The sequence below is a fragment of the Nicotiana tabacum genome, chromosome 18 (assembly GCF_000715075.1).
Source record: "Nicotiana tabacum cultivar K326 chromosome 18, ASM71507v2, whole genome shotgun sequence".
In the NCBI taxonomy this organism is placed as follows: Eukaryota; Viridiplantae; Streptophyta; class Magnoliopsida; order Solanales; family Solanaceae; genus Nicotiana; species Nicotiana tabacum.
This window is the reverse complement of record NC_134097.1, coordinates 18,147,473-18,172,690: the sequence shown is the minus strand read 5'-3', so window position 1 is coordinate 18,172,690 and position 25,218 is coordinate 18,147,473.

Sequence of the window (25,218 nt, the reverse complement as noted above, 5' to 3'; positions counted from 1 at the left end):
TGATTCCCTTACCGGGATGTTATTATTTCTATTGTTGATTCCCTTGCCAGGATGTTGTTGTTTCTACCGTTTGGGTGAGGAAAGAGTGATAAATCACGAAGGGCAATGCCGTGCACATTTACATTTATATGATTCATATGGTGAGGAAAGAGAGATAAAGAACGAAGGGTGATGCCGTGCACATTTATATTATTCATATGATGAGAAAGAGTGATAAAGCACGAAGGGTGATGCCATGCACATTTACATTTATATTGACGCATATGGTGAGGAAGAGAGATAAAGTACGAAGGGTGATGGCGTGCACATTTATATTATTCATATGGTGAGGAAGAGTGATAATACGAAGGGTGATGCCGTGCACATTTACATTTATATTGATGCATATGGTGAGGATTGAGAGTTAAAACACGAAGGGTGATGCCGTGCACTTTCTGCTGTTGTGTTTATTTGTTATTCTCAATTCAAGTGTTTTTAACTGTTTAAATTCCTTTATTGTTGTGATCCTTTGTGTTGGAATTTACAGTGTTTTCAATACCTCGCCGTATTTATATATGTATACATTCCAATACTTCAAATTTCAATAATTGTTACACCTTTAATTCAATTAGTTTTTCAATTATATCCCCTTACACCGCCCGAGGTTGTATTTTACTTATAAAGGAATTTCTACTCAGTTAATTTCTTAAATCTCATGTTAAAAGGTAATAATTCATTCGGCGTTGCATTATAATTAAAAGGGGTATTTTCTTTTTACTCAAATGATCTCTAAAAACAACTTCATCTTTTCTCGTTGGCTTTCGTAATTGATTTAGAAAATTGAAATTTACCTTATGTTATGTAAATGAGACTTCTTGAACATCTTGATTGTATTTGTACAGATATTATGTATTGTGTAACATGTGGATTTTGTTGTGAAAAGTGAGACGGAAAATATGTGGGCACAAGGTGCCATGTGTGCCGAAATTCGAAAGTTGAGGTTATGATATGAGAAACCAAGGATTTAGATGGTCGGGATTGTGTATAGACATGATGTGATTGATTGAGTTGACATTGCCTTCTTTATTTGAATATATTTTTACTTGTCTGTGCCCCTATTATGTCTGTGTTGATTTACTTGATTATCTGATTTACTTGGTTAGCGTTCGTTACTATCCGTGCTCTCCCTTTATTGCCTCTACTGTTTGTATTTTGATTTCTCTGTACTGTTAATATTACCTTGTTACCCTTATCCTGATAGTTTATTATCAAATCCTATTTAATTTATTTGGCCAGTAGGTATTTGGACTGTTCCTCGTCACTACCCCACCGAGGTTAGTCTTGATACTTACTGGGCACCGCCGTGGTATGCTCATACTACACTTCTGTATATTTTTGTGTACAGATCCAAGTATTCGATCAGTAGTAGATGTGTAGGTCGATGCAGTGGAGACTCAAGGTAAACCTGCTGCTGCGTTCGTAGGCCTCGGAGTCACCTTCGTTTGTATTTATTTTCCATTTGCTCCTTTGTTTCGGGACAGCGAAGTATTTATATTTTATAACCACTCTTAGAAAAGCTTATAACTTGTACCGCCGGTTTTGAAAATTGTGATTTATTTAGAGTATTTAATTTAAAGTTAGTAAAAATCAATGTTAATTTAGTTAATGTTAGGCTTACCTAGTTTAGAGACTAGGTGCCATCACGACTCCTTCGGAGGAATTTTGAGTCGTGACAATTTCCCATACCAATTAGTAGTATTAGAAAATTTCATCTCAAAATAGCAAAGTTTAAAGTACAAATATTTTGATGGAAATTTGTCTGATGTTTGCATTTACTATATAAACTTATAACTAATACTACTATTTTAGAAGCGGCTAAGGAGAGGAGCTTGGTTCGTAGGGTTATTTTGGAGAATTAGGGGTAAGAGACACATGTTATTCTATTACTTTGACACATCCTCATAGATTGGCGCAATTATATGAAATTGAAAGATGAAACTGAACGACACCGTCTATCACAACGTCTTCCGTCATTTTTCTGCTCTGTTTTACTCTTTTCTCTCCCTCATCGGTTCACTGTGTGTTGTCTGTATAGTTATTGGGTGAATTTTTTCTTCTGTGTTTTCCTTTGTTTATCCAACCTCTTCTGATTACCAGTGTTATCTAGATTTAAGATTGTGTTGCTTTTTACTTTGAAGAATGTTTCCTTATGATGTTTTGAATCGTCCCTAGAAGATGTAGCTTGCGTTCATCTGAAATTCTTACGTAATTGGTGATATGTTGTTAGGCTCCTGTTTTACGTGCTTTTCATGATTTGATCTTAATTTTTATCTGTTTCAACTCTTTTAACGTGCAGTAAGAATGGATTTAAGTTTACTATTTAGATACTACATCCAGACTTGCACTAGAGGTGTTTGAGAAATTTCCGACGAGAAAGAAGGGGTGAAGTATTTGAGAATGAACAGGAAAGTTAGGAAATTTACTAGAAAAATTGTTTTGCCTGATAACGCATATACTGATTCCATGTCTGCTATTTGTCAAGATGGGGTTAAGTCACTGTTGAAAAATTGCCACCGCCCGAACCTAATAAATGTAAGATCATTAATGTCAGTCTTGCTTAAAATAAGGGAAATGTAGAACAATTAAGTTTGCTTTATGAGTTTTAATTTGGACTTTGGAAAGGTATGAAATTCTATTGTATAGTGGCTGCATAGATTTTGTAGATAGAATAGGAGAATTAGTATAAGCTAATTTTGTTCTTTGTAAAATAAAATTCTTTTCAGCTCACTCATGGATTTCAATAAGCAATAAAATTTCAACCAACCGACGGCCTCATACACAGATCTAACAGATCTCTTCATCAGCAATTGATAACACTAGATAACACTAGAGATTAGAACTTACTATATAATATTTGATAGCGTCTAGGATAAAGAATAAATGCTAAAGCTCTCAAACATTGTGCAAATAAAACCTGTTGTTGCATTATTTGTCTTATAAATCATCACACGTAAATCTATGCACCTTCTTTATGCTCCATTGTTGTTTCCACAAATTATTTTAATGTTTTACTAAGTTTCAAACTGGGCTTTGTTCTAGACCTGGCTTACCCGAGCGGACAACTCGAGTCGAGGAGGGGGCTACGTACCGGGGACCCGCGGGGTCGTCCGGCTTTGTAACTTATCCGAGCCTCTTTCTACTTGGGCATGACACTAACAGAATAGGGAGTCTCAAACCAGTGAGCCGCATCCCCGAAGGTAAGAAGAGAAGGGTTTCGACGCAGTTTATATATACAGTCAAATAATATCAAAGCGGTAACACACATTATTTTGCACATGAAGCACATATCTCATAAAAATATCAGATAAAGCTGAACATAACAATTTATTCTAAGCTCGATTTCTAACCCTGAACCAGTGGTTCTGGGTCTAGTCCCCAGCAGAGTCGCCAGAGCTGTCACACCACCTTTTTCCGCCCCCGCAAGGGGCGAAGGAGTTTTTCCAATTAAAGGACAATCAAAACGGGATTTATTTGTTTATTTCAGAGTCGCCACTTGGGAGATTTAGGGTGTCCCAAGTCACCAATTTAATCCCGAATCGAGGAAAAGAATGACTCTGTATTACAGTCTGCGAACCAGAAATCCGGATAAGGAATTCTGTTAACCCGGGAGAAGGTGTTAGGCATTCCCGAGTTCCGTGGTTCTAGCACGGTCGCTCAACTGTTATGTTCGACTTGATTATCTGATTTTATACAAATATGAACTTATGTGCAGATTTTAATTCTTTACCGCTTTCATTATTATTTATTCTTATTATTATTATTATTTTACAGGGAATTGCAACGTTGTGAAAATGTATCACGAACCGCGTCACAATCAATGTACCCGTGGTCGTCGACACACTTTGACTCCGTTGAGATTTAGATTTGGGTCACATAAATGTGCACCCGAGTTTAAGAAAATTAAATTATTAAAGGCGCGCCTAAAGCGACTAGCGTATCATTTACTTTGGGTAGGGCCGTGAAATTTTGCTAAACGGTCCATCCCGAGGTCTAAGCAATTTTAAAGCAAATATTTACTGAGGGCCCCGCAATTTTATATTTTTATTCGACGAGGCTCATCTCATTCTTATTTAAAAAAAAACGAAATTTGCAACGTCATGGACACGCATCTCGAACCACGTCACAGTCAATGTACCCGTGATTCGAGACACATTTCGATTCCGCTGAGATTTGGATTTGGGTCACATAAATATGCACCCGAATTTAAGAGAGTAAGATTAATTAAGACGCATCCTAAAGAACTAGCGTGTTGTTATTTTGGGTAAGGCCGTGGAGTTCGCTAAGTGGCCTATCCCGAGTTCTAAGGAATCGACACATACATTTTGTGAGGGCCCCGCAATCTACGTGTTTTATTTGGCGAGGCTCGTCTCATTTTATTTAGAAGGTCATCCTATAGTGGCTATGTTTTCTATTGAGTTTGTCTCTAATAATGAAAGAAGAAGAACGGTTCAACTTTATTTACATGCTTACAAGTTAGTTATAGTCGGGTTTCGAATATGATTTGCAAAATCCGAATTTGACCGCGTATATGGGCAGTCGTTTAGACATTAGGGGCCCAGGCCTAATGTGCATAACGTTTAAACTCGGCCTGGGCCACCCTTATTCCAATTGGGCCTATTCAACTTATTTGATACATGTTTGACATATAAAAAGGGGGAAGGGCTGAAATGCGATGTACTGCTTGCCTTAATCAAGCCATATTCCTACCAACTTAAAACAGGCCATTTGTTTAAAGAAGGAACTATTGGGTACCTAACATGCTTCTTGACAACACAATAATGAACTAATAGAGCATGGCTACTACAACATTAATCCCTTTTAATTATAAGCAACACATAGAGTTTTCCAACTAAATGATATGTATAAAAGTTCAGTTACATCACAGCTAACTATATAGTTCTATTAGGGAAAGTAAATTATCATGCAGACAACCTATTTTCAATACATTTTTAAAAGCTAATTCGAAGTAACTTCAACCCTTCCAATTTTCTTTGTATTCATGCTTCAAATTTCAGCTTACATTGACAGTGTATCAGTCGTGTACCTGGTATAGGAAAGCAAAAGAAGAAGAGGAATGATCAGTGGAAAGCAGTAGTGCACACACAGCAACAGCAACAACAGAAAAGCAGCAACACAAAGACAGCAATCAGCAGCAACAACCCAGCAGTTAGATTTTGGTGATTAACAGCAGGCCCAGTAAGGAAAATCCAAGAATACCCAGTAGAGAAACCAACAGCACATTTAAACCAAACAGGAATCCAGTGAACTTTCAGAAAACCCAAAATACCCAGCTAAAACAGTGTTGTACCAGCAGGGAAACCAGGGAAACTAGACTGAAAAACCAACAGTGTCCCCAATAAATACAGACTAAGCAGAGAAGGAAAACAGATGCAGAAAAGCAGTAACTTCTGATTGTTATGTTCAGAAATCCAGCACTCTCTCAACTCTCTATTAAACTGAAATTAGGCTGACCTATTCAATGTTTGAAAGCCCAGCCTTGTTTTTTTTTCTTTTATCTCTCAACACTTAAGAAAAATTGTCCAGCCTTAAACTTAGCTCTCCCTCCCTCAATTTCTGATGTCCAACCCTTTTAACTCTAAAGATCAGCCTATTTATAAGCCAGAAATGGCAAGCCCCCAGGCTGCCTTGGTCCCCTCAGCCTTTTCTGCCCATACCCCTTTAATTCCCATGCCTAAGTGTCTTTTATTGATCCCCACTATATTATTCCCCATGCTTGTCCTATTTTTTTAACCAAGAGTCATGGGTGTATTATAATATTCACTTAATTCCCATGCTTGTTGTTTTGTTCCCCATTGTCATTAAAATAAGTTTAATGAATGACCCCTAGGCAGACCCCAGCTTTAACAGCCTGTTAACATGTTACTAAACTCCCGAAATTACCCCTTAATCCTTGCATATTACTGTATTACCCTAACCCTTAACAGTCAGTATATAAGCCCCTCTGGATTTAGCTAACCACTGACTACTAACTAATCAACTTAAACTCAATACTGATTTTAGGTTGGTCTGTCAAATTTCTATAGCTATATTCAGTTCCTAAACTAAGCTCAACTCAAAATCAAATCAGAAACAGGGGTGCTAATCAAATGGCAGGAGTTGGTCATATTGGGAGCCAATCCTGACCAACTCACAGCCAAACAATGAAAAAGACAACAACCCACAGGCTAAGCTCGAAGCAGTGATGAGTAATGAACAGGCTTCTATGAAAATCATGAGGTTACTGCCTGAATGAGTAGTCTAATTCACAGACAAACTGAACATATTCCAAAGATTCATTATATGCTAGCATACAGATTTAGATGAGCTACTGTCCTGGCAAACATACATGGTTAATGAGCTACTGTCATGTTTTCCTCTAATTTTCAAAAAAATTAATTGACGACACTTGTTTAAATGACTATACAAGCTATAATATACAGCAGGTAATCAAATAAAACACCAAAACAAACTTAACTCTATCTCAGGGTTCACAGAATTGACAGAAAAATCAGAAACTAACCAAACATGAAAAACAGATAGAATCTATAGGAGAACAAAAGAAAAGGGGAAAATTACCTCCGGGATCTGAAATCAAAACTGACCCAAGCTCGAACTCGGGATCGACCATTTTTGGGGTCGAATGGATCTTAATCGAGTGTTCTCAACGGAGAACACTTCGACTAAGGTCGATTAGACCCCATATCGTCTTTCAATTTGGACAGACCTCCACTTTTGGTCTTTTTTAGGGTTCTTGGGGCTCGAATTAGGGCTCGAACCTTTCTGGTTAGATTCGAACGGAACCAAGGTCATTCAGGGGGTGAGGAAGGTCAGGAGGTGTTGTGGTATGAGTTTGGGGTCGGTGGGTGTAGATATGGTTTTTGCTCGAATCTTCGATTGAAGATTCGAGAAGCTGCAGGGTGATTCGAGGTAAACGGTTAGTGGATTCGTGTTCAGGGTGGTTGGGTGCATCAGGGGTGTTGTTTTGGTAGCCATCAGAGTCCGGGTGGACGGGTTTATGGTGGGGGAATCCTAAGGCGGCTAGGGTTTGGGGGGGGGTTCTGGGGGCGAAGGTGAACAGTGGGCGAAAGGGGGGGCTTGGTTTGGGGCGTGGGGTGACGGATTAGCCTTATATACGGGGTAGGCGGTTTAATCCTGGCCGCTGGATCAATCAAGATCGATGGCCAGGATTAGGGGAGCTTAACAATACGGTGTCGTTTGGTTAAGTAGGGGGTCGGTTTAAGACGGGAGTGGGTCGGGTCATGAGGGAAGCCAGGGTCCGTTGGATCAATGTAGATGAACGGCTCAGATCAACTCGCCTAAAATGGCGTCATTTCAACTTAGCAGGGGCTGCATTGGACTGTTTGATTGCAACAAATCAACGGCTCAGATTGAGGCGCCAAAACGGCATCGTTTGGTGCATCTGAAGGGTCAGGCGATTAGACTGGATCAATGCAACGGATTGAGCCTGATTTTCAATTGAATTTTTAACCCAAATCCGGTATTTTCTTTCCTTATAGTTAAACAAAAATTCCTAAAACCAAAATTAAACTACATAAATATTAATTAACACCTGACAACAATTATCACACGAATTAAAACATTTAACAAAATTACCATGACAACAAATAGAATAAAAATGCATATTTTTGTGATTTTTGCTTTTAAAACCAAATTATGGTTAATTAATTCCTTAATGTACCATTTATTCCTAAATGCATGCAACATGTATCTTTGTATTTTTAACTATAGCAAGGCGAGCATTTACGGATAGAACAATTATCAAAATGTCACGCAAATTCTCAAAATTTTACCCGAAGGTAACTTGTTTTATTTATTTTTCGATTTCTTTTGGAGTAGTTTCCGTGAAGCAAAAATCACGTGCTCACAGCTGCCCCTCTTTGTCCGAAAAGATACACTTTATATATATATATATATATGTATGTATTGGGAAAAAACTGAATTTGTATTGAAGGTGACGTGGCATGACATATGGACTGGTCAAATGGTCAAAACATGATGATCAGTTAAGAGGTACGAGTGACAACAGATACGGGGGAAGGAAAGATAAATAGGAACGAAAGGCAATTCGAATAATACCAGCTTCGTACCTATTTAGGTCATTTAAAGTTAAGAGATCAGAAGGCATTGAAGACATGGATATGAGGACGAAAAGGAGTCCAAATTCGATATTAAATATCCAATACATTAGAGAATTGTTATTAAATAGGAATGATTATGTAACGTGCTATTTAATGTCATTTATTGCTCATAATTGTCTCAAATGTTACACCCTCTCCTAGAATCAACTATAAAAGAAGAAGGACTCAACATTTGTAAGGAGAAAGAATACTATTGAGATTTCACTGAAATACAAAACCATTTACTGTTTTGTCATTGTCCTCAAAATCTTTTCGTCTCCTGATTATCAGTAACCCGAAGATCTTCTTATTTTTAGCTTTGACCAAAGACTCAGATTTTTGGTTAAACAAATTGGTTCCGTTACCGGGAATCTGATAATCTTTTCTCTTAAAGCTACATCTTATCCATTATTATCACCATGTCAAACAACAGCAACAACAGTAATAGTGAAAACCCCTTGGGAAATCATGAGAATCAAATCCAACAAAATCAAGGGGATTTACAAAACATTGAAGTGGTTCCCTCCCCTCAAAATTCACCACGTCAATCTCGTGAAGGCACTCCTGAATCTCATGCTGAGAAATCCGAACATTTTGAAGGAGTAGATGAAGCATTGCAAAAAGTAATTGATGCACGGGTTAGCAAAGCTCTTCAGGCTCTAGCCAGACGACTACCTGTCGCTCCGTGCACACCTACGCCTAATAATAATACACTGGAAAATCCTCATTCCGGCCTTGTTAATTCTGGAAATGGAGGAACCCCCAGTGAACCACAGGAAGGAGAACCAGGTAATTTAAATAATTCTCATTTGCAAAATTTAGTACTAACTTTGCAGAAACAGCTTAAGGAACAGAATGAGCGCATAGAGCAAATCCCCGGAGTTCCACCTATAATTAAAGGAGTGGATATGGATAAATATTCATAACAACCTTGGAAGCCAAGTGTTGCTTCCCTTCCAATTCCCAAAAAGTTCAAAATGCCTGACATCCCGAAATATGATGGTACTACAGACCCACGTGACCACGTGACTGCATTTACAACAGGCGTGAAAGGCAACGACTTGACCAAACAAGAAATTGAATCAGTACTGGTCAAGAAATTCGGAGAAACACTCACCAAGGGTGCATTAACCTGGTATTCTCTTTTATCTGAAAATTCTATAAATTCTTTTGCTGAGCTTGCAAATTCTTTTATTAAAGCACACTCGGGAGCTCAAAAGGTCGAGAAAAGAATGGAGGATATTTTCAAAATCAAACAAGGGGATTCAGAGTTGCTCGGGGACTTTGTTGATAGATTCCAGCGTGAAAGAATGACTATACCTCGCGTACCTAACAACTGGGCTGCAATAGCTTTTTCAAGTAATTTAAATGACAAATGTTTTGAAGCCACGAGAAAACTCAAAGAAAGTCTTTGAGAATTCCCTACAACCACGTGGAATGATGTTTACAATAGGTACAGTATGAAGCTGCGAATTGAAGAAGATACCGTACCTAAATTTCGTCATAAAGAAAGGGGCGGTTCTAGAAGATCAGAAACCGACAAAAGATCAGGTAAAAACAGGTATGATCCGTATATGGGACCTGCAGGAAAAGACTCAAAGTCAAAGCAAGATAGTCAACGATATGATCAAAAATCGAAAAACAGGGAATCTGGTTCTTCATCAAGGTTCAGAAATGACCGAAACAGATAAGAATCACGAGATGATGACAGAAGTTTAAAGGCAAGGTTTGGTGGGTATAACTTTAATGTCACTACATCCGAACTCGTGGCTGTTTTGAGGAGCATGGGAGATAAGGTACGGTGGCCAAAAGAGATGCGGTCAAATCCAAATAGACGTAATCTAGACCATTGGTGCGAATTCTATAATGATCACGGGCATAAAACTTCAGAATGTAGATTCTTACAAAGTGAAGTGGATCATCTATTAAAGCAAGGATATCTCACTGAGTTATTTAGTGAGAAAGGTAAGCAAGCTTATATGAAAAACAGGCAAGAGCCGCCAAAGCCCCCATCACCCAAGAGAACTGTAAATGTTACAAGCGGAGGAGAAGATATTCATGGTGTAACGTATACGGCTTCCAACAAGGTTTCTAAAGTAACAATAACACACAGGAAACGGGTACGGCAGGTTTTAGAAAATGAAAGTATTTCATTCGATGATGCAGACTTTGAAGGAGTGATAACCCCACATAATGACGCACTGGTAATATCTTTACTTGTACATGATACTAATGTAAAATGAGTTTTGATTGATCCAGGGAGTTCTGTAAATATTATAATACTAAGGGTACTACGTGAAATGCAAGCTGAAGGCAAAATGATACCCAAGGCACACACCTTGTCAGGCTTCGACAATTCAAGTGTGGTAACAAAAGGAGAGGTAATTCTAACAACTTTTGTTGCAGGTGTTGTTAAAGAAACTAAATTTCAGGTAGTTGACATGGAAATGGCCTACAATATGATCATGGGGAGGCCTTGGATCCATGATATGGATGTTGTTCCATCAACTCTACATCAAGTTATTAAATTTCCATCACCGTGGGGGATTTATCAAATTCGAGGGGATCAGCAAACAGCCAGGAGTATCAACGATGTAACAGATACGAGTACTGTAAACAAAGAAAAATAGCAATTACAGGAAACAGTTGAAGGTGTTAGCAATCAAACCTCAACTGAGCAAACAGATTTAGACTCGAGACCTAATACAATTCAAGAACCTGAGGAGAATGAAAATATCAAAACAACCATCGAAGAACTCGAGGCTGTGATATTATTTGAGCAGTGGCCTGACCAGAAAGTTTACGTTGGAGCTAATTTAAACCTAAACATGCGAGGTATGTTAGTTGAATTTTTAAAATCTAACATGGACTGTTTCACTTGGTCCCATGCTGATATGACAGCGATACCACCGGATGTGATGACTCACAAATTAAACGAAGACCCATCCTTTACACCAATAAAGCAAAATAAAAGAAAGCAAGGGGCTTTCAAAAATCAGGTGATTCAAGATGAGGTTCAGAAGGTATTAAAAATTGGGTCAATCCGCGAGGTAAAGTACCCTAATTGGTTAGCCAACACAGTTGTTGTGCCTAAGAAAAATGGTAAGTGGAGAGTCTGTGTAGATTATACAAATCTTAATAAATCTTGTCCAAAAGATTCTTTTCCTTTACCACATATAGATCAATTAATTAATGCAACTACAGGACATGAACTTTTAAGTTTTTTAGATGCATATTCAGGGTACAACCAAATTAAAATGGACCCTAGTGATGAATAAAAAACTTCTTTCATCACAGAAAGGGGGACTTACTGTTATAAAGTAATGCCCTTTGGTCTCAAAAATGATGGGGCAACCTATCAAAGGTTGGTCGCTAAAATGTTCCAAGAACATTTAGGAAAGACAATGGAGGTATATATAGACGATATGCTCGTCAAAACCCAGCAGTCTCATGATCATATTTCTCATATATCTGTTACATTTGAAATTTTGCGAAAATTTAATATGAAACTCAACCCAAAAAAATGTGCATTTGGAGTTGCATCAGGTAAGTTTTTGGGTTTTCTTGTTTCTAACCGTGGTATTGAGGTAAATCCTTCTCAGATCAAAGCAATAGAAGAAATCCCTGATATCCTTACTAATAAAAAGGAAATTCAAAGATTAACGGGAAAAATTGCAGCTTTGGGGAGATTTATTTCCAAATCTTTAGAAAAGTGTTTTAAGTTTTTCTCTGCACTCAAAAAGCAAGATCATTTTGAATGGAATGAAGATTGTCAGCAAGCCCTTAGAAATTTGAAAGCTTATTTGTCAAAACCATCGTTATTGGCAAAACCAAAGGTGGGAGAAAAGCTTCTCATCTACCTGGCTGTGTCAGAAGTCGCGGTAAGTGCTGTTTTAGTCCGTGAGGACCATTGTAAACAATCTCCTATATATTATGTAAGAAAGTCTTTATTAGACGCTGAAACACGGTATCCACAACTAGAAAAATTAGCATTAGCTTTGATCATGGTATCTAGAAAATTAAGACCTTATTTTCAATGTCATCCCATTGTTGTAGTTACTGCCTTTCCATTACGAAACATTTTGCATAAGCATGAATTGTCAGGACGGTTAGCAAATGGGCTATAGAATTAAGTGAATACGAAATCATTTATCAACCTAGAACTGCTATAAGATCTCAAGTAGCCAATTTCGTAGCTGATTTTACCCAGGGGATGCATTTAGAAGCAGAAAAAGAATTACAAGTTTTTAATGGTGCAAACCCGGGGACTTGGATTTTATTCACTGATGGTTCGTCTAATGTAAAAGGAGCAGGCCTAGGGATAGTCCTTGTACCACCTACGGGTGAGACTATTAGACAGGCTATAAAGTGTCATTCTGTAACTAACAATGAAGCAGAATATGAGGCTGTAATTGCAGGTCTAGAATTGGCAGGAGAACTCGGAATAACACAAATTATAATCAAGAGTGATTCTCAACTCGTGGTCAATCAAATATTGGGGACTTATACAGCCAGGGAGACACGAATGCAAGAATATCTCGCAAAGGTACGAGAACTAATAAAGCAATTCCAAACTTGGAAGGTAATGCAGATCCCAAGAGATGAGAATGTGGAGGCAGATGTTTTAGCTAATCTCGCATCTGCAGTAGACGTAGCAAACGACGCAAATGCTTCAGTCGTACATTTATTTCATTCTGTTCTCGAACCTGATAAGAACGAGGTAAATTTTAATCATTTAACATGGAATTGGAGAAACAAAATTATTGCTTTTTTACAGCGCGGTACCGTGCCTGATGACAAAGGAAAAGCTTATGCACTTCGCAAAAAAGCTGCTTGTTATTACTTACATCAAGGAAATCTTTATCGAAAAATGTTTGGTGGACCATTAGCAAGGTGTCTCGGACCTTCCTAAACAGAATATGTGATGAGGGAAGTACATGAAGGACACTGTGGAAATCACGCAGGAGGAAGGTCACTGGTAAGAACATTGATTCGAGCAGGGTATTATTGGCCTAAAATGGAAGAAGAAGCAAACAGTTTCGTGTCCAAATGTGATAAATGTCAAAGGTACGGTAATAATATGCATAGACCAGTGGAGCTACTGCATCCTATCATAACACCGTGGACCTTCATGAAATGGGGAATGGATATCGTAGGTCCATTACCGCAAGCAAAAGGTCAGGTGAAGTTTCTACTTGTACTTACCGATTATTTCACTAAGTAGGTAGAAACAGGAGCATTTAAATAGGTACGAGAGAAAGAAGTTAAAGATTTCATTTGGAGGAATATAATATGATGCTTTGGAGTACCAAAGAAAATCGTGTGTGATAATGGCCCGCAATTCATAGGAGCTCAAATCACAAAAAAAATTCAAAGTTGGCAAATTAAAAGGATAACATCTACACCATACCATCCGGTGGGTAATGGACAAGCGGAATCCACAAACAAGGCCATTATCAATAACTTGAAGAAAAGGTTACAAGATTCAAAAGGTAATTGGCCTGAGGTATTACCTGGAGTACTATGGGCTTATCGTACAATGACAAAAACGAGCACGAGAGAAACGCCATTTTCAATGGTTTAAGGTGCAAAAGCCTTAATTCCAGTTGAAATAGGAGAACCGAACACACGGTACGTTCAAACAACGGAGGAATCAAATGATGAAAAGATGCGAGTGAACCTTGATTTGCTCGAAGGAAGAAGAGAAGCTGCATTAATAAGAATGGCAGCACAAAAGCAAGTAATTGAACGGTATTATAACAGGAAAGCATGCCTCAAATTCTTTAAAATTGGGGACTTCATGCTTAAAAGGGTGTTTCAATCCACAAAGGCTGCTAATTCAGGAAAGCTAAGTCCAATGTGGGAAGTCCCGTATAGAGTCCGTCACATTGCGAGAAAAGGAGCATACGAGTTAGAGACAATGGACGGCAAAGTTTTACCCTCACATTGGAATGCCGTCCATTTAAAAAGATATTACTTCTGAAGAAAGTACCCATAATCAGGTATCGCCATGTTAAAATTTTTCTTTTGAATTATTAAAGTTTTACTAACGATTTTAGATGCTAGGCAAAAACCCTAACTCGTGCCAAATGATGAGTCACGACCTACAAGGAAAAATGGAGTATTCTAAAATTCCCAGCCTAGGGTTACAATTAATCTGATGGAAATGCACACGAGTTAGGCAGTCTTCATCTATAATCGCACTTCCGAGTCCCGTATATTTTTCTGTTTCAGGAAAAGGACCAAATTGAAAGAAATAAACAAGTGCTCGAGGCTTCATACTTCACCACTCAAAACACTTGGGGGACTACATATTATACACCGATATGTGTAGAAAACAGTTACGAATATCGAACAAAAGTCGGCCACAAAGAGACAAGTGTTGAGAAAAAGTTACGAAGACTTCAGCATTCATCATCGTGTTCAGTAAACACATGACATTCATCATAATGATTTTCCCATGAGAACAACAGAGTCATCTCTCAAACTCATAAACGAAGTCACCTCTCAAACCCTTCCTAATATATAAAGATCGGGTCATGACTATGTACTGAAACAGGTTATGAAGAAAAACCTTGTTTATTTTATATTATGTGAAAATCTGTTACAAGAAAAACAGTTACGAGAAAGTTATAGATGTATTTTAATACATGTAATAGTCAAAACACTTGTTAAAGTTCATGAATAAAAATTTGTCAAAGTTGTTTCATACAAAACATGTGTATTCCTATTTCTTTCATCGTATTATAACACCATTATGAAGTTGAGATGTCTTCTTCATTAAGTGTCGATAAAATAAAAGGGCCCTCTTTTATAAGCCTCATGTTGATAATCCATGAGAAGAATCATAAAGCATTTTCAAAGGATAAAAATGCTAAGCTATTCTGTAAGTCCTAAGATAAATAGGCAAGAATAGGATATAGAGAAGTACCGATAAAACTTCTTAATATAAAAGACTAAGAACAAACTTAGTCAGCAAAATATTTATTTTTACAAATGCCCCATTATGATAACTGGGGACTTCATTAAAATATCCCTTAAAGTTGCCAAGGGATAACACCATCAATTAATAAAAACAAAAAAACAATAAAGTTTGAAACACATTCAACTGATCACTGAAGAAGTTGGAGCTTCAGAAGTTGTAATATCACTTTCATAGGCAATAACAGGCGCGGTAACACCTTCTGAAGGAGCAGCAATAGGAGCGGTTTCAACTGAGCTTGAAGTGGTAAAATCATCGAGGGAATCAGTAGTCACGGGAACTTCAATTCCCATAGACTATGTCATGGAATTTTCACCCTCGGAAGCCGGAATCATAACTTCAACTGCCTCAGTAACTGCTTCAGAGTTCAGTAACTCTTCCGTTCCAGGAGCTTCGAGTGCTGGAGAAAGGGTATCAATAGTTCCAAGTGCAGGAGAAGGAGTATCAGCAAGTTGCTGACTTTTCTCGATAGTGTCCATGACTTTGGCCAATTCAGATTGCAAGTCGAAGTTTTCTCGCGTAGCATCCATCAAAGCATCACGGCGAGAATTTAGAAAAGCCCAACTCACCTCTATGTTGAAATTTTCTTTAAGAGCATTATATTCCTTCTCAAAAGCCTCATACTCCCTTTCCTACATAGCAAGATCATTTTTCATTACTTGATGTTCAGCTAAGTGAGAATCCAAGGAAGCTTCAAGAGAGGCATGGGAACTTTCCAAGGCACGAATTATCAGAAGAAATCTTTAAGTCAGTTTGAGCTTGAGTCAAGCTTTGCACTAACTCCCCTGCATACTCTTCTTTCTTGGCCAAAAGTGCCTTAAGCTTCCTAACTTCTTCACTAACCTTTTATAATTGTTCTGAAAATGAGTATTCCAAAAGCTCCTTATCTCTTTTAAATTGGCTCGAAGAAGCCTTGGCAGTTGCTAGCTCAGAAGTCAAACCACACTTTTGCTGCTCCAGGAGATTTCTACTTTCTTGCAATTCCTCTATGGTCCCCTGAGCATTCTCAAACTGCTATTTCCAATTAGCTGCTTCTAGCTGGGCTCCCCTGGCTATCTCCTCGGCCTCGTGGATAGATTTTTCAGACTCACGGGCTTTTCTTTCCAGAAGGGAAATTCTTCCCATCAATTCTGTACCAATGAGGTTAGCCTACAGAGACAACTCATAGAAATGAGGATTTGAAGATTAAAAACAAAAAACTTATTGGTAAGTAAAGGAAAAATACCTTCAAAGTAGAATGAACTATGTTATTCATCAGAGTCAAGCAGCTGTGGCTCTCCATCTTCTTCTTCTCAATATCTCCGATTAGAGGCTCGAGCCAAACATTAGCTCCACCAGTCTTTCTCAAAAGGCTATGATTGGCAGGAACTTCAAGAGTAACACTTCTCATAGCCATGCCTCTACTGCTAGAACCCGCCTCTGTATGCTGAACAGAGGGAGGGGGAGCAATGGAAGGAGGAGTAGTAGAAAAGGTAAACACAACAGGAGTCGAATGAGTCGAAGCAAGAACGGAAGCAGGTGTAGGTAAAATTGGTAAAGGAACGGAAGCAGTCAAAGTTGGTAAAGAAATACTTATGGTTGGCAAAGGAATGGAGGAAATAGGGACGAATGAGGAGAGAGGGGCTTCATCAAAAGTAGGGCCGAGATCGCCACTCTCAAAACCACTATCAAAGAGACGCTGAGTTGATTCATTCGAGTCTCTTGGCACGGTGTCCTCGTCAGAAGGAATCAAAACAGGCTCGGTGGATGAGGTTTGAGCAGGAGTATCTTGAATTTCATCATCATTAATGACTCGTCTCCTAACTCTTGGCCTGACTATTAAAGAGGTATCTTCCTCTTCCTCATTCTCAGAACCTTCTCCTATAGCTTTCCTTTTTGGAAGCGAGGCTCGAGCCTTGTCCAAATCAAGTGCAGCATTAGCAGACGTGCGAATGGCCATAGCTACCTCAGCTGCCATTCCTTTAGCACCAAATCCTGATTAAAAGAAGGATACACAATCAACACTGAGTAAAAGGTGCTTAACATGTAAAAAGAAAAACGTGTAAAAAGGGCATACCGTGTGTTTTCACTTTCCATCCATGTAAAGAAGAAATTGATTTCCAAGTTCTTTGCTCCTTAGGGGCAATCTTTAAAATTGAATCTACCCAATCACGGAAGTTGATTATAAGTTCCACATCTCCCATGGTTGATACAAAAAACCAAAAGGAGACGAAGTTAGAAAAAGAATCGGAATTCTCAAAAATAGATACGGTAAATAAAGGAAACTTACGTGCAAAATTCCACTTCTCAGGGAAGGGAATATTTGTTTCACCAAGCAAGTCCACCGTACGTACAGCAACGTAACGGGTATACCATCCACGATCTCTGTCATCTTCAGGGCTTACCAAAACCTTTTTGCTTCTTGCAGTTAAATAAAAACCCCATGGCGCATTAAATTGGGATGGTATAAATGAATAAGGTGGGAAAAGGTGAAGTTGATATTGGCTTTGGTAGATAAGTATCTCAAACAAGCCACTGCTCTCCACACTAGGGGACCGACTTGGGCCAAACAGATTTTAAAGAAACGGCAAAAATCAAGAATGACTGGGTCAATCGGAGGATTAAAACCCAAAGTAAAGGGGTAAGTATAAACAAAAGAGTACCCACTTCTAAAGGAAGAAATTCTTTGATTTGGGGAAGGAATTGACATTCGAAGACTATTTTTCCAGTTACAATCCCTTCTGATGGTAGGGATTGTAAGCTCGATCACTAATGAAGGATAAGTGTCAGCTTTTTCTAAATTTACAATTTGCTTTTGAAGAGACGCTCTATCACTCCCAAAAGACAAATCACTGGGAACAATTTCATCGACTAAAGGTTCTTGAGAAGAATCAAGAATTTCTTTACCTTTAGAAGAAGGGGTCTTTGGGATAGAACTCCTAATACCAGAAGAAGAAGAAGAAACAGAACCAGATAAACCACCACGAGTGGATCCTAGGTTCAAACTCCGAAGCCTACCTCCTCTGCCTCTCCTATGTCTTACGGGGGCATTGGGGAAGTGATCTAGAATTGGAACTTTTTTAGGGTTAGGGTTTGGAGAAGACATTATTGAAGAAGGATGAACTAAAAGAGAGAAAAAGCAAAAGTGAATAATAAATTGCTTGTTGAAGATCAGTGAAGAAGAAGATAAAAGAAAGAGGGTTAAATATGTTTATAATTGTAAGCACGTGATTTTTGCTTCACGGACAATCGCTCCAAAAGAAAACAAAAATAGTGACTAGTGACCTCGCTGTACAAATTTTCAATTTTTTTTCATGACATGTGCTGCTATTCATTTGTGGTTCGGCCCATGTTGCATTGGATCTTATCAATCAAAATACAAAGTATGTCTGTCATGGTAATCAAACCGTAATTCGTTCGTTGAAAGAAAATTCAAAAAAAATATATATGCATCGTTCGTTCTAGGTTGTGATTTAACTTACTTAAACATTTTAATTTGGTGTGATAATTGTGTTGAAGTGTTACATTGTTGTTTGTTTTAATTTCATTTGTTTTATTATTTATTTGTTATTTCATTTTTGTTTTAAAATTAGAGAATAAAGAAAAGAGTGATGAAAATCGATTTGGGCCCAAGAAATGAAACAAAAATAGGCCCAAAACCGGCACAAGGACCCAGTCCAAGTCAGGCTTGCCCAAACACTGATTCAAACGATGCTGTATCAGCGTCCTTATCAGAACCGTTGATCTGACTCAAACAAACGGTCCTGATCAGGTTGATCACTTCACCTCAACGATGCCGTTTCAGGCAAATTAATCTGAACCGTCCAACCCTTTGATCCAACAGATCCAGGTCTTCCCCCTAAACCCGTCAAACTTTGACCCGATCCAGCCTTACCCGGTCTCACCCACTATCAAACCCAAACGACACCGTCTTCCCTAAGTGAATAGATCCTGTCCATAGATCTCATTTGATCCGACGGCCATGATCTAAACCCCTAGATCGTATATAAGCTTTCTATCGTACCCCACGCCCCCTATTCGAACCCCCTCCACTCATCGTCTTCACCAAACACTGAACCCCCCCGAAACCCTAGCAGCCGCCCTGATTTCCCTTTCACCAGAACCCGGCGGCATGAACGCCGATGACCACCTCCTGAACACCCTAAGACCACCTCACTCTCCTGAACATGGATCTGTAACCCCCTAGCCTCGAATCACCTTCCTTCGTCTCGAATCTTCATTTGAAGATTCGAGTCGAACTCTGACCTATACCAAACCTCACCATCTTCGTACCAGACACTCCCATGACCTCCCTCGTGACCAAACCAGGCTTGGTTTGGTCCGAATCTACCCACAACTCCTAAAAAACCAGATCTAAAGATCCAAACCCTAGAACACGAATAGCCTTGGAATCCGGCTAGTCTTAACAGGGGTTTGAGGTCTAATAGACCTTAATCAAGGTGTTCTCGTGTGAGAACACCCTGATTAAAGTTTGTTCGGCCTCAAATGGTCAAAGTTGAGTCAGACTTGGGTCAATTTTGTTTGGACATTTTTCGGTAAGTTTTTCTTTGCCTTTCTGTTTTATTCGAGTGGTAATTAAGTTGTTAGCATGCTTTGTTGTGTTTGCTTGTTATTTCTGGTATTTTTCTTAATTCCTTCCATCTTTGTAAGGCCTTTATTTGGTCGTTGGTTTGTCTGTGTGTGTTCTGAATGTATTCTGTGATATACATGATCGTCAATTAGATTAATCGTCAAATAAGTTAATTCATATAGGTTCCCAGTAATTGAACAAAGTTGTCTGAAGTCATTCGGGACTCTGTACGTGTTGTTTATATGAACGACCGATTATTATGTGTTACGATTAATGTAGTCGAGTCGATGTATGTCGTCAATTAGTTTCAATCATTCATGGTAACAACTTGTTTCGTGTTGTTTATTTCTGCTGTGATCGTATTTGAATCCCAGTAGGAACTGAATTGTATTGCCTAATGGTTTTGTTCAATTTGAATCAAAAAACCTCTAGGGGGTAGGTTATAATGGCAGTTCAGACTTTGATCTTAAATGGATGCCATGTTTACTTGGTTCAGATTGTGTGTAGCATGTGTATGGTCAGCTGTTAAGGAATTAAAATAATTGGATAGCATGCGCTGTCAGATTATATTCCTGCTGCCCATACTTTGGCTAAATAAATAAGAGATTATGACACTTTGACAACAAAAATAGAGAGGGGCTGTCAGGGATCTCATGGGAGTTTTTGTTATTTAAAATAACTGAGTGGAAAAACAACAGGGAGGGGGAATTTTGAGTTGTCACACAGACTGTAAAGTGCTAAATTCAGGCTATAAAAGAGGCAGACCTTCCATTTAGAAGGGGGGAGATTTTTTTTGAGAGATTTTTGGAGCCTGGGGAAAGGGTTTTCTTAAGGGCTGGATTTTTCTTAGTCTTCAGAGAAAACAAGAAAGACAAAGTCTCAGAATTTTGTAACCAAACCCTGTCTGAAAACTACCTAAGAGTTCAAGTTGGTCAAGCTGTCTTGGCCAATTGCTGTTGGTTGCCTGTTAAGCTGCTTGTGTTTGTTGAACTGCTGGTGTTGTTACATTGAATACTCTGTTGTTTCTGCTAGTTCATTACTCTTTTTCTGGGATTTGTCTGTCTGATGCTCGATCACCTGTGGGCTACATAGTTGTTGCTGGTTGTGTTGCTGTGTTGTTGCTATTTGTTGTTGTTGTTGGTTACTTGCTGCTGATACTCTTTCTCTTCCTCTTCTTATTGTGCAAACATCCAGGTACACGACTAATACTGTCAATGTAACTTGAAGTTGAGTATGAATGCAAAAAGAGAAGAATTGAAGATTGTTTACTTTAAGCATAGACTGTTATATTGAATATCATGTAATGCATAATAGGTTACATTTTGTTTGGATACTGAAGGTAACTTGCACGCCTAGTAGATATCAATGTATGGGGATTGAATGTTAGTTGTATATGTATGCTGTTAGATAAAAATATTCCCAATGCAGTAGGTTGTATCCCAGACTTAGTTTAAATTGTGTAACATATTCTTTAATGTAGGCCAAGCATGTAAACTATCCACTACTAGTATAGTTCTTTCCCTTCTGATAAATTGGCTTATATAACTGTTTAAACCATACTTTAGAACAAAGAACACAAAGCTTGCAATCTCAACCTCATGAAGGTCGAGCCCAGGTCGAAACAGACCAAGCAGGCCCGCATCGAATAAACAGTGGCCCAGGTCTGGCCCATCCCGCATGAGCTGGATTTGGGCCCGTAATGATCAATCAGCTGTCCGTGTGCGTAGTCACATTTTCTTATTCTATAAAAGCATTTTGAATCCTGCTATAAGTAACCTATGAGTATGTAATTAACTAGGACTATCTCTGTTTTCAATTAGTAGAGACAAACGCGACAAGAAACGTAGTTGCTATAGGATATCCTTTTTTAAAAACTAAAATGCGACGAGCCTCGCCAAACAAAAGGGACAAATTGCGGGGCCCTCACAAACTATATGTATTAAATACTTAGATTCCGAGACGGGCCGTCTAAGCAAATTTCATGGCCCTACCCAAAAATAATAATGCTCTAGTTGCTTTAGGCGCGCCTTTTATAATGTTATCTCCCTAAACTCGTGTGCACATTTATGTGACCCAAATCCAAATCTCAACGGAGTCGAAATATGTCTCTAGTCACGGGCACATTGATTGTGGCGTGGCCTGAGATGTATTTCCATGACGTTGTAAATTCCTTTTAATAGTAAACTGAGACGAGCCTCGACAAACAAAAAATGTAGAAGCTGTGGGGCCCTCTAAATGCATATATATTAAAATACTTAGAGTCCGGGACAGGCCGTTTAGCAAATTTTATGGTCTTCCCCAAAATAACAATACGTTAGTCGCTTTAGGCGCGTCTTAATAATTTATTCTCCTTAATTCGGGTGCACATTTATGTGACCCAAATCCAAATCTCAACCGAGTTGAGATATGTCAAAAACCACGGGTGCATTGATGTAACGTGGTTCGAGATATGTTTTCACGACGTTGCAAGTCCTATAAAATAGCAGTGAATGATAAAAGCGGTTAAAAGATAAAATTGGCACCTAAGTTCACATTTGTATAAAACCAGATAATCAAGCCGAATATAAGAGTTGAGCGACCGTGCTAGAACCACGGAACTCGGGAATGCCTAACACCTTCTCCCGGGTTAACAGAATTCCTTATCCGGATTTCTGGTATGCAGACTATAATATGGAGTCATTCTTTTCCTTGATTCGGGATTAAAATTGGTGACTTGGGACACCCTAAATCTCCCAAGTGGCGACTCTGAAAGAAATAAAAGAATCCCGTTTCGATTGTCCTTAAATTGGAAAAACTCCCTTGCACCCCCTCGGGTGCGGAAAAAGGAGGTGTGACAGCTCTGGCGACTCTGCTGGGGATTTTTGATGAGCCCAGAACCACTGGTTCAGGGTTAAGAATTCGAGCTTAGAATAATTGTTATTATTTGGCTCTATTTATTATCTGATTTTATTATATGTTTGAGCCTATTATGCTAATTGCTGCTTTTACCGCTTTGATACTATTTGGACTGTATATATATACTGTGCCGAAACCCCTCTCTTCTTTCTCTTGAGGAGCGCACGCTGGTCGTGGCTTCTTTCTGTTAGTGTCATATACCAAAATAGAACAAGGATTCGGAGGAGTTGCAAAATCGGATGGCCTTTTGGTTACTGGTACACAGCTCCCATCCTTGGCTCGAGTTGTCCGCTCGGGTAAGCCGGGTCTAGAACCGACACCTAGGTTTTACAGCTTAGTATAACATGACTTCATGCTGGATCCCTAGTAGGAACGCTTATTTGCATCACGTTGCATTTAACTTAGGGGACTCAACACGGGGGTTGGGTCCGTCTAGGATTGGCAACCTGAAAAATAAAAGACCATCCTGCTACATCTTGTTTGCTGTATGCATTTACTTGTTTCAAGGCTTGCATGCTGACCGGCTTTTGAATATCGGGAATGTTGTGAAAAAGAAAAAAAAAGGAAACAACGGTTAGGGAATTAATTATTTTCGGAAAAACCAATACCCAGAAAACGGTTGAAACTCTGCCAGAATTTTGAGAAAATAAACAAAAAGTGTCTTATTTATTTGTTTTATTAAATACCAAAGAAAATAGAAAAGAGAAAAATGGATTCTTGTTTCATTTTGAACAGAAAAAGGAAAAAATAGTTTGTCATGAGAAACATGGTTCACAAAATTTGGTTTATGTTTTCCGCCCGAACTACGTCAGTTTGATTCTCGCGGGGTGCGAGATACGTAGGCAACCCCCATCGGGCTCAACTTATTTTTCAAAATATAGGTACAATCCAAAAGAACAAAAGTTTTAAATAGTCAAGGTGACATCACGCTTTTCAGAAACAACCAAATTTCGTTTTTTTTAGGAAAGAAGGGTGTGTCAATTTGGTATTTGAGTCCAATGAGTCTGGATCTTTGCTTAATCACCCTAATAAACATGCAGAATGAGCGTAAGTCCGAGTTTGCCAGTAACGGTTAGGAGCAAAATCCCTCTGGAGGTGCGATTATGGTGGGAGGATTTGGAAAAGTCAGAGCAAGACAAGATCAAACTGCACCTGGGAGGTCTGGCTAGTCTGTTGAATGTCAGGCCCCGATGCGACATCATAAAGGCTTTGGTTACATTTTGGGACCCGGCCCACAACGTATTCCGTTTCTCGGATTTTGAACTCACCCCAACCTTAGAAGAAGTGGCGGGTTACATGGACGTCACTGAAGGTTTGAGACACAAATACCTGATCGCTCCAAGAGTTGTGAATTCACACAAATTCATGGATCTGTTGAAGATAAGCAAGGGAGTCCCATACGCTGAACTGGATAGAGGTTTTTCTACCCTGCAATTCATATACCAGAGGTACGGGAACATAGGAGGATTCAATGATCCAGAAAGTGGTGTCTGCAGTAGGGGAAATCTGGTAAAGTGGAATGAGCATAGGCGGTTCATTTTTATGGTGGCATTCTTGGGCCTTGTGGTGTTTCCCCGAAAAGATAAAAATATCGATCTGAAGGTGGCTGGGGTCGTTAAAGTCCTGATTACCAACGATAAAAGCATCCTTGCTCCTATGGTAGTGTCGGAAATATACCGAGCCCTCACGGCTTGTAAGGCCGGGGCAGATTTCTTCGAAGGATGCAACTTGTTATTACAGATGTGGATGATCGAACACTTGTGCCGCCATCCTCAGTGTATGCGCTACATGTCTACAAACGAGGACTGCATCGAAGGTTATAACCTGAGGGTTTCAGGTTTCCGATTACCAGAAGGGTTCGAAGAATGGACATCCTATCTCCGGGCCATCACTGCAGAACAAATAAACTGGACTTTGGGTTGGCTCCCTGTGGAAGAAATTATATACATGCCCGCCACTGGTCCTCACTTCCTCTTAATGGGACTCAGGAGTATTCAACCTTATGCCCCTTACAGGGTGATGAGGCAGTTAGGAAGGTGTCAGGTGATACACCCGGACGAAGATCTCAGCACCTATGCAGTCGAGGTCAGTAGTGACGGCCAATTCCCTGAAAAGACAGTTCGTTGCATATGGAGTGAATGCCAGTACCTGACAGCAAATACTCGGGTAGGTGATGTGTCTAGGGGTGAAGTCTCGCCAGCCTATCTCGCTTGGCATGATAAGAAGAACATTGCAGTGCGGCCAACCAAACAGCCTCACCTCCAAGATTTTGTTGGGTCATCACAAGAACAATGGGGCTGGCTCGCAAAGGAGGAAGGTTACCGGGTTGAAATCGGGAAGCTAAAGCGGCAAGTTGAAAGGCTTGTATTCGAAAACAACGTGCAAGTCGCCCAAGAGAAGGCTGAAAAAAACAAGCTAGCCCAAGAGAACCAGACCCTGAAGGCCCGCCTTCGCCTAGCCAGTAAGAATAACATTGACCGACAGAAACGTCGCTCCGATGAAAGATTGATAGCAAGTTTGAGAAATCAGGTCATCCAGAGCCAAGAAGAATTAGAACAATCAGAAGCTTGCATCGCAAGGATGAAGGTCAAATG